The following is an 11,883-nucleotide window of genomic DNA, read 5'->3' as shown; positions in this document are numbered from 1 at the left end:
CCTGCCTCTCAAATTCCTCACATCAGAGAGATCATATGATAATTCTCTTTCTCTGATGGAACTAGAGAGTATTATGCTAAGTGAAATAAGTCATAATATATTTTTTTAAAAACCTTGTAGTGCACAAGTGTGCCCTCTCTCCTGTTCCCTGATTTGCTTTGTTTCTAAAAATTACCACCACAGATAACTTTTTTCCCCCACATATATATTCTCCCAGAGTTTCTTTAGGTAAGCAAAAACATATTAATCTACATTCTTGCCCTCCTCCATCTTTTTTATGCAAAATTTTTCTATATAGACTGTGTTTTGCTCCTTGGTTTTTCATCCAACTATAGGTCTTGGAGCATGTGTCAGAGTAGTGTCCAGTGTCCTTGGTTATTCCTGATTGTAGATACATATCAGTGCCCTGCATCACTGCATCATCATTTATTCAAACATTCCCTTTTTGAAGGATACTAAGGAAGTTTCCTGTCTTTCTACTTTCAAACTTCTTCTAATCAGTTTTTCTTCCTATTTATTACCTCTTCTGTCATTTTCTTTCAGAAAGAAAATCTAAGGGAAAAATTCTTCAATAGAAAAATCATATGGAAGAAATAAACCACCATGAAACATTAGAACCATGAAATATTAGCCAGTAGCAAAAGATTAATGCCAAAAAACACTAGTATAATGCAAATTCAAAAATATCACTATTCTTAATTTTTTAAATCACGTTTTCTTATAAAAGTCTTACAAACATTGCTTAGTAATTGATTGCTTAATTTCATTAATATTTTATCCTGGCAATTAATCAAGTTTAGGGTTTAAAAGCTACCCATCTAATTATTTTGTTCATACTTATTATTCTACATATAGATTATTTAAGTAAAAGTCTTAGGAATTCCTAATATATACTTTTTTTTAGGTCAAAGAAATAGGGTGATATTAAAGCCTGTATTATTAGGTGCTAAAAGATGATCAACTCCCAAACACTGAAAACTCTCTGGCTCTGTCTACCACATTTCCACCATTTAAATACAGAAAGGAGGAATACAACCACAAAATAATTTTATGTGGTTCTTGAATTAGTAAAAGTTTATGATTTATTAGTTTTATGACAATAATTTGGTTTTCTGCCTAGACTTCTAGTCTCCTGTTGGGAATCTCAGATGAAAAGAACACAAAGTGGAGATGGTCAACTTTCTGATCAACTTCTGTGGTGTAACCTTGTCCCTGAGAACTGGCTGGCCAGCCTGGAAACACATTTCCCTTCACCTAGGCATGCAGGTGACTAGCTCTCCCCTGCCAAATGGGATCGTTTGTATTGTGCTACTTATTTGTAATGACATTTATGGAACAGGTTTGTTGATGAGCCTTTTCTCCTTCATCAGCTGGATATAGACAAAGACCAGCTAGTAGGAGGTGGAGGCATTTCAGATCGGAAAAGTACGCTGTCCTTGATTCAGAATACAGAGGAAGCTGCCTACTTCCTTGGGATACCCCATTTGGAACAGTTATATGAGCAAAACATAAGTTTAGATTATGATAACCCACTGTAATTTAGTAATACATATTTTTCAGCACCTAGTGTAACAATATTTAATACAATACAGATCAGCACATGAATGCATGCAAAATTTACAATGGGCCTTCTGAATTTTTCCTTCCTTTCCTTCCCTCTTTTCTCCTTTTTTTTTTTTTTTTAAGATTTTATTTATTTATTTGACAGACAGAGATCACAAGTAGGCAGAGAGGCAGGGAGAGAGATAGGAAGGGAAGCAGGCTCCCCGATGAGCAGAGAGCCCAACGCGGGGCTCGATCTCAGGACCCTGGGATCATGACCTGAGCCGAAGGCAGAGGATTTAACCCACTGAGCCACCCAGATGTCTCTCTCCTTTTCTTTTTTCCTTATGTTTTTTCTTTTCCTTCCTGCCTAATTAGTTGAATCAGTTTATGTGATTATTGATGGAAGTGAACTTGAGATATGTTCAAAACAATCAGGCTTCTATAACTCATGCATGAAGAGGACTCCGATGACACACACCAGTCAGGCTGCAGTGGGCATCTGCACAACTGCAGAAATTCCTTAACAAGAACATCAAAAGAGAAATAAGGACATTCAGTGGAGGTAAAGCCCCTGCCTCTTGCTTTCACTTCAGCTTTAATAAGCAACTTCTCAGGACTAGTTAGATACATGTTCCCCAAAGTGTTCTGGCCTTGACTGATAAAAAATGGATGGTGCCAGTAAATCTATGAAGAAAATCTCAACACTTGTTTCTATATCATCCAGGGATATAGAACTTTTTACTATAATGAAAATTATATTTCACAAAAAAATTAAGGATGCATTGTATAATAGTAATTAGAGTTTTAAAAGGCAAAGTGAATTGGCAAAATATGAGGAATTAGATTAAAAAAACAAAAAGTTTTTGTATATTTGATGTATATTCCAACCACTGACCACACATGTTCTCCCCTGTGTTATTTGTTCAATTTCATTCCCTCCCTCAGTTGAAACAGTTAAGAGGAAAGTCTTACTCTCAGCCATTATTTAATATTTTCTCTGGTTACTCACATTAGGTTTTGCTTAACTTCTGAAGCTTGGATTCCCTGAGTGATTATTTCAAGCTTCTTACTATAATCTATGAATTGAGTTCACATGAACAATAATTATTTTTTATAAAAATATCTTTAAACAAATCTATATGTTCCTATCGGTTACATATCTCAAAAAAATGATTATCTGGAGAGGGATCACCACTCTGGGGGTATAAGAGGGCGTATGAAGTTTAAATAAAAAATCTCCCATCATATAATTCTGGTATACCTTGAAACAGGCACGCCCTCCTGTTATGCGTGCTACTTTGTGAATAAACAGAGACCCAGAGAGATTTGGTAATCAAATTGCCCATAAATGCAGTATTCAAAGTATATGCAGTTTTGTAATTGAGCTTCAGATCTATTAAAAAGCAGATTATTCGTTTACATTTATAATCAGTTCATAAAAGATAGAACGGAAGAGAATTTGTTCCTTATGTGCTAACTTAATCTACACAGGAGCAAGAAAAAAGTGAAAATTATTTCCAGTCTGGCTCTTCACAGTCAATAGTCATGCATACCATCCTCACATATCTGACTTTTCACCTTCTGGAGACACATTTTGTTAATGGAAGACTGAAGTTTCTTATAGAAGTAGAGAACCTTGTCCATGTGTCTCAGTTCAGGTTATGTGCCCAATTTAGATTTTGGGAAACAGGAGTTCCTTCCTGTAGAATAAGGTAGCACACCAAGAACATATTCCCTTCTGTTATATCTCTTATACTCTGATTATAAATTTAAATGAGGACTGCTTACTTTTAAATAGATTTTTAAGTCCTGTTATAAATTTGACATACATTTGAAATCTCTCATTCACGGCTTATTCAAACACCAAACACTCTGGGTTTCAGTTTCTTTTTATAATGTTACACCCATGACTGTGGAACATGTCATTAGTAAGACATGACAGAATTATATAGTGATAGAATTGTGCAATGAGAGTTTCACTCTTTAGTAGTGCATGCCCCTCCCTACCCCTCAAAGTGAGTGGTCTCTTTCCACATAATCATTTTCTTTAACAAGATGTTACTAATAATGCAAATTTGGACATGCAAACTACGTTAAAGCAGAAACATTTTTGGAATTCTGGATTAATGTCACAGTTTATCAAATAAACTTTGTTAATGATAAAAATCTGGAGTAGTATTAAATACAGTTTATCAAATGAATTTTGTTAATGATAAGTTCCTTCATAGGTCTAGCACTACTGCTGTTGTACTCATGAATTTCCTTCTCTTGACTGGCTGACCACCACTCCTTGCATGTTCTCACCTTAGGTGCTAAGGAAATTTTCACGAATCTCAAGGCTGACTCATATTCCATTATTATATTTTCTTTGAAGAACTTTATCCTTTTCTTCATATCACATATCTTAGTTATTTGATGTTTTTGTATTGTTTTTTTTTCTTTCTTTGATTCTGTCTTTTAAATTAATTGAAAATTCTTAAAACATTCAATCAAATGATTAAGTGTGTTTGGATCCCATTGTACTCTCTTGTAGAGCTCAGTGCCTTTCTGGGAGCTCAACATTTTACCTAACATTGAGACACAATTTTATCCTTGGTTACATTCAAATATAAGATTATATAGACAGAATAGAAGGAGCTGCCATGAAAGAATTCAAGATTTGATGCACTTCTGAGGATACTATAAAGACAAATTTATAACCTGTGCTTTTCACCAGATATTTTACAGCTGGCCTGCTTCAGTTCTTTTCCTTTCTTAGTTCTTTATTTCTGTGTCGATTTTTTTTTTTTTTTAATACCCCTTAAGTGAAAATTTCAAATGGAAAGAAACCAACTTTCAAGGAGTGAAAAGTAGAGAGGGAGGACATTGCCACCAATTTAACTTTGGTGATGGTCAGGAATAAGCTCAGAAGATCAGAGAGGAAGCTGATTGGCCAGCCTGTTAGCCAAAGGCCTTTTCCCTAACTATTGCTTTTTGGAGGGTCTTTCTCTTCCATTCCAGTAATATTATTCCACATTGCCCTCCACCAAGCGTAGGATTTGAGAAAAATCATCCCAGTTCATATGTTTTGTAACACGGATTTCACTCTAGGACATGATCTGTAATGTGTTCCGCAATGCTGACTTTACATTATTTTGCTACTGATACAAAAGACCCATCACACCCTCCTTACAAATGTGCTCTGAGAGGAAATGTTTGAGCACCATAATGGCTGTTCTATTGATGCATTCTAGGTTCGCTGTTGTGTCATTATTGCCTTAATTAGAGATTTATGTGAGAAAAAATGCCCTAAATTAAACCATTTTTATATATGTATAACACATAACATATAAGGTAAGTTAAATGTGCATCTGATCACCGTAAAATAAGAACCAGATCATGTAAAATTATATAGGTTGCTTGTTTTAGGCTGAAGGGTTACAGACAAAATATGTCCCCAAATATTTTATAACACCATTAGTGTTATACTCAGCAGTCTTTATATCTTATCTTCTAATGGCATCTCATAACAATGCAGATAATTGATCAGACATTAAATGCTCAATTACTTTTCAAAAAGATGTATGTGATAAGCATAAGTTTCATCTCATTCCCTTCAGAGAGAAGTGGCATTTGAAAGCCAAATCCTTATATATAATGTAACTGGAGACAATATAAAATAATTTGGCCTTCGTTATCTGTTGGAAGGAAAACTTTTTATGTTATAAAATCTCCTCTTGTATCACAATCTCCGAATGATTCTAATCAAACCCTAATTGACATGGAAGGACACTTTCCAATTAATGAAGACAGTAAAAAACAATCTGAATCAGGGTAAATGAAAGCCTTAAAAAATTATGAGATTATTGCTGAGTGAATGTGCCATAAATCTGTCAAGGTTTTACACAATAAGCATACTAAAATAGTCTGCTGAGATCAAAAGTAGAGATGAACAAAGAAACACCTCATGTAGGGTAAGGGATTCTGAGATTTAAACACCTTTTTGATTTATACCTCTTGACTAGTCATAAATAGATACTTCGCCTGTCTACCCATGTGAGGTAGGTCTTATTTGAACACATTGATTTGAACTTCAGCTAAACATTTTTTTTTGCAATTATAATGCAGTAGTTGCTTGAATATCCATGCAAATGGAAAAGAGTTTCAGTAGATAAGAGAAAACTAGAGTTCATTCAAACCACAAATCAAATTTTGTTTCAAATAGAGTAGTAAAAGATTATTTACCACTCCAGGGAAAATACCTAAGTATAGTCTATTTGTCTTGCACCAGAAAATGGATTTCTGCTATAGTCCTCTTCATTTGGCCATCAACTATATATATTGCCTCAATACCAAAAACTTGAAAGTAGTTTTACAGGCAAGGCACGTACATAGTTTATTTCATTAAAAAAAAAAAATTAAGTAATTTTCTACTGTGTATAAAATGTGTCTTATGTCATTTTGACAATATGATAAAACAACTCAATGAGTAATAATATAATTTATCTAAAACACTAAGGCTCCTCTCTTTTAGGTACAAATAATTAATTGTATTCCATTTAAATTATAAACAATGTGATTTAAGATTTGGGCCATTAGATTCACATTATTAATGTCTTGTTTGTAACATATAATACTTTCCACCAGATTGGTGATTAAAAATTGATGTGGGTAGATAGATGGATGGAAAGATAAGCATACAATAGGGTTTCTGGTCCCATTTCTAACATGGGAATATATCATAACAGACCTGAACTTGTGGGTGTTTGGACCTCAATGTTTCATATAGATAAACAGTGTTTTTTTAGAGTAAATGAAGCCTGCATGGAAGAGATCAGTCAACAAGCACCTGGAGACAGGAGTCAACATGATACCTCTTCCATATAGAATAGTTCTGAGTACTTTTAAGAAAGGGGTTACAGGAACAAAATCTAAAGATGATGTTTAACCAGGAAAGGAAAGAAGGAAGGAAGGAAGGATGGTAGGAAGGAAGGAAGGAAGGAAGAAATTTGTGTGTTTGTGTCATGAGAATATGCAGTAGGGAAATTGAGAAGTATGAAAGGCATAGGGACATTTCTAAAATTTTTGCATAGAATGGAAAGAACAGGCTATGCCATTCAGGTTCCTCCAAGCTTCAGTCTTCCTTAACAAGGACAGCAGCAGCAGTGGCAGTGGCAAGGCCAGGTTTCAAATGTTTTTGTCAGTAGCAGACATCATACAGGGGGCCCAAAGGGAAAACAGATAAGAAAAATGAAAACAGTATTTGTAATTATGCATGAAACTCCTCAAAGAACCATAAAAATGATTGGGGAGAGAAGCCCTTTGAATGGGAATTCAGTTTCTATGTTAAATAGGTAGAAATCAGGATACAGTTAAATTGGATCTATTATTGATAATTTGATTTCATATCTAAACATAGCTCTGTGAGGCCTATGCAAACACACACACATATATATATATGTATAACACCAAATGAATGCAATTATACATCTAAATGTATTATACACACACATAAATGCACACACTCACACTCACCCTCCATTACTATGTGTGTATGAAATATGCATTTGGATGTGTTAATCCATTCATTTCATGACAATTATAACAATGATGGCAATGAAGAATACTAAAAACTATGAACGAACACAAATTTATCTGCTAATTCAAGGGTACATTTCTTTAGAGTGGATGTATTAGTTTTCTAGGGCTGCTGTATTAAAGTACCACAGACTGGGTAGCTTGGATAACAGAAAATTATTTTCTCATGGTTCCAGAAGCTAGAAATCTGACATCCAGTTTTGTCAGGGTGAGTTACTAAGGAAAAGATCTATTTCTTGCTTATCTTTTGCTTATATTTTCTTTGGCCATCTTTGCTTTGTACCTTTGCTTATCTTTTGTTTGGCCATCTCTTCTTTGTGTCTTCAAGTAGTATTTTTTTTCTGTATGTGTCAAAATTCAAATTTCCTCTTCTTATAAGGACAGACAAGAACCGGCGTGTGGAATAAGGGGGCCTCCCTAATCACCTCATTTTTTTTTAAAAGATTTTATTTATTTATTTTGACAGAGAAAGAGAGAGAGAGATCACAAGTACACAGAAAGGCAGGCAGAGAGAGAGGGGGAAGCAGGCTCCCTGCTGAGCAGAAAGCCCGACATGGGGCTCGATCCCAGGACCCTGAGATCATGACCTGAGCCAAAGGCAGAGGCCTTAACCCACTGAGCCACCCAGGTGCCCCGCTAATCACCTCATTTCTAAATTAGCTATTTCTGTAAAGATTCTATCTCCAAAATACAGGTACTGAGGTACTGAGGGTTAGGACTTCAATATATGAATTCTCCTGGGGGCAAAGGGGGCACAATTCAGCCCATAGCAGTGAATTACTATTTCTATCCTCTAAATGAGAACAATGAACCCATTTTATTTAAAAAAAAAAAAGTCTGATGTCTTTTTTGCCAATGTTGATCCTTTATTTCAGAATGTATTGATTTTATTTGTTTGGTAGGGTTGGGATGGGAGAAAGTTAGGAAAATCACTTGTCAGAATGCTTTTTATACCACTTCTTCTTAAATAAGGGATTTGTTTTCTTCCTGTTTGTTGAATCTATAAATCTATATCTTCATTCAGTCTTTTAAGGTGTGCTAAATAAATGTGACCTGTGAATGTTCTCTTAACATTATTCATATTTTCACGTATTGTTCTTTTTATGTTCAGAGAAGAAACACCTTGCATAAACAGAATCTTAGAAAAATGCCTTTCAGGAGCACCTGGGTGACTTAATTGGTTAGGCATCCGACTCTTGATTTCGGCTTGGGTCTTGATCTCAGGGTCTTGATCTTGAAATCTTGAGTTCAGGCCCCATGTGGGGCTCTATGCTGATTGTGGGGGTTATTTAAAAAAAAAAAAAAAGAAGAAGAAGCAGAAGATGAAGAAGAGGAAGAAGAAAAGAAAAAGAAAAATGCCTTTCAAGACAGCAGACTGGTTGCTTTCGCTTGTCTTGCTCAAAGTCTCATGTAGTTCACAGCAATAGTGCTAGCTTTTTATAAGCAGTTTAAATATGGAACAAGGCAACTGTCAGTGGCTCAAAGAGCATGTAGTCTGTTTTTAACTACAAATGAGATGCCCAGAAGAGACCTATCTATGCACTCAGGCTGCCATGTATGGTGGCTGGTTCATGACTTTACCACCAGAAGCCTTGTATTTGGGAAATGGGCTTCCCAGAATACTGATGAGAGCAATATTGAAGGGAGTTTGAGTATGGTTTTTTATGCAATGGGATATAAATTTTCTTTGATATTTTGAGGATAAAAACTTGAAAAGACAGCAGCTATATAGAAGTATATTTTACATAAGCTTTCATTATTTTCAAACTAGTTTTCTTATCTGCTGCTAATTAAAAATGAGTCAAATCTTAAAAAGCCATATATAAAATAGTTTAATTTGGGATTAAAGAAGAATGCTGAATGTCTTAATTAAATTCAGGCTCTACCATTTACTCATTTCGTGAACCTGATGGCTTACTTTTCCTCTGTGTCCAAGATTTATTTTTATTTTTATTTTCCAAACATAAATGGGGTTAAATGATTTGAAGTTCTTTTACAGTCTAATAAAATGTTCTTACTCAGGATTTCTAATATCTCTATTAGGAATGATGCACTTAACAAAGACAACTATAAAATATAAATAAACTGATTAAAGCTTATAAATTACTCTATTGATTCAGTGATCCTAAGAGTTATCTCCTTTCCTGTGCAAGGTAGATATAGAAGGTTATCTACACTGAGAGTTCATCTGAAAATTTGTAGTCATGAAACATTTTTCAATTTGTGAACTATAGCCCAGCATCAATATTCAAAAGGCTATAGAGAAAAAACAAAAACAAACAAACAAACAAAAACTTCATTACTGCTCTCACTTTGTAGAAAAGGAAATCATTATTATGTTCTGCAATGGCTCAGCAAGAACACATTACTCCATTTCACCCACTTTTAGGATCTGGGAATTCTGAGGTGTTTTTCTTGTATTGCAATAAGAGAAGAGCGAATATTTGAATACACTCTTGACCATAAACTTTTGGGTGCCCTATTCTCTATAGCAACCAAATATGATCCTTAAAAGGTGGTAATGTTGGAGACCACTATTATCATAAGGTTGCTGTGTTATAGGATGATTATCATTATCTCCAAAAATATACTATTCTTATAATCATTAGAGATAATGTACTGAATAAACAGATGGTCTGGTGTGACATAACCATTACTGAGATAAAAGCAAAGTGTAAAAGTTTTAAATGTTCATACTTCAAAATAGAAAAATAAACCATTAAATTTTTGATCTCATGACAATTCTCTGTCTCTTTCTCTGTCGCTCTCTGTCTCTGTCTCTGTCATCCTGTTATTTTTTTTAATCCAGAATTAAAGACATAAGAAGTCATCTTTCCAAACTATCACATTTCTAAGCAGAATGGTTAGTAGTTGAAAATAGATTCACCTCACCAACTGTGTGACCTTGACAAGTTTTAGAATTTTAAAATAGGGAGAATACTAACACTTCTCTAATAATATGGTTGCAAAAACTGAAAGAGTTAATATGTGTGAAATGTTTAAAATAGATTTTAACAGTTTTTATTCACAATAATTAGTGATGTGACAAAAATAATGATTATGATGATTTTTTTTTTAAAGATTTTCTTTATTTCAGAGAAAGAAAGAATGAGCAGTGGGGGGGGGGGCAAAGGGGGATAGAGAGAGAGAGAAGCAGACGGACTCCCTGCTGAGCAGGAAACCTGATGCTGGACTCAGTCCCAGGACCTGGAGATCATGACCTGAGTAAAGGCAGACCCTTAACCTACTGAGCCACCCTGACACCCTGAGGATTCATTTTTTGAAATAAATCAGGTACCTTATATTTACATAATATTTTTCAGTATTAAGTTTCTTATTTTAGTTTTTTTTTTTCTTCTTTCCTAAACAACAATGCTTCAGGCAAAAAGAATAAATCCCCTGCAGAAAGTCATGATATATTCCTGATACAGAAAAGCCCCTAACAGCCTCTTTGTCTTGATCACCAGCACATCACTTTCTTCAAGCGGTGGGGAGGTAAAATCCCCATTTACTGGGGAGTGGTGGTGGTGGTGGGGAGCATTTATTTTGTAACAAATTAGTAATATGAGCTGTTACACTTGAAGTTACTGCTTTAGGGTCTGAAATTATTTTTAAAATTGAGGAATTTTTCTGACATTGCATTTGGTTGTAAATAGGCTCCACCTCCTGGTGACTCACTCCAGGACATTCACTTCAAAGCTCCTGAAACAAACTTTCTGCCTCAGAATTGTTTACTGAAGGGACTATAAGCCTAGCAGGGCAGGCAATGTCTTTGAAAGAATAATTAAATAAGGGGCGCCTGGGTGGCTCAGTGGGTTAAAGCCTCTGCCTTCGGCTCAGGTAATGATCCCAGGGTCCTGGGATCGAGCCCAGCATTGGGTTCTCTGCTCAGCGGGGAGCCTGCTTCCTCCTCTCTCTCTGCCTGACTCTCCGCCTACTTGTGATCTCTCTGTGTCAAATAAATAAATAAAATCTTAAAAAAAAAAAGAATAGTTAAATAAGAAGTAGTCAAATAGTTTACATTCCAAAAACTTGTTAGTATAACCTTGTTAGTATATGTTTTTAAAGCATAAATTAATGAAACATAAATATTGCTTTTTTTGGAAGCATAAATATTGTAGTGACAGATGATACTTATTTTGTGATATTTCTCATCATCCTATGGTATACCATTGTACATTTTACAATTGCTGGCATTTTGTTTCTCTCTATGTATATGAATAGAGGAAGTTGTTTGAACCTTGAAGACAATGAATATTTTTCTTGTAAGAACTTGTAAAAACTAAGTATCTTATTGTAAAATATTTTTAAAACTGCTCAGTGAATAGTAGGGACTTAGCAAATAGTAAAGATTCAATTAATGTTAGTTGTCAAATAATCATTATTGTTACTATATTATTATTAAAATTCTGTGTCTATTATACCTGAACTTACACTTAACTTTATGTTTCAGCTTCAACTGAGCAACAAAAGATGACTGTTTCATTACAGGACATTTTATTGTTTTCTACATACCTTCCATGATGATCTCTTAGAAATAAAAAGTGTGAGAAGTGATACTATTTGAGCTTTTTAGTTGTTGAAGTGAAGTCACTGGATGTTTCTACTTCAATTGCTATAACAAAGATATAACTTCACAAAAGAGTACACCCTTACCAGTACAAAGAGTCTGTTAGATAAAGGAGCATAAAACATTTTAAGGGAGGAGATTGGAGCAAAGTGGTTCAGTGTTTTTTATTCTTCTGAGTTCCTGCAGTTGAA

Source organism: Martes martes (assembly GCF_963455335.1).
Source record: "Martes martes genome assembly, chromosome: 3".
Lineage (NCBI taxonomy): Eukaryota > Metazoa > Chordata > Mammalia > Carnivora > Mustelidae > Martes > Martes martes.
The sequence above is the reverse complement of the archived record's forward strand: the minus strand, read 5'-3'. Positions refer to the sequence as shown.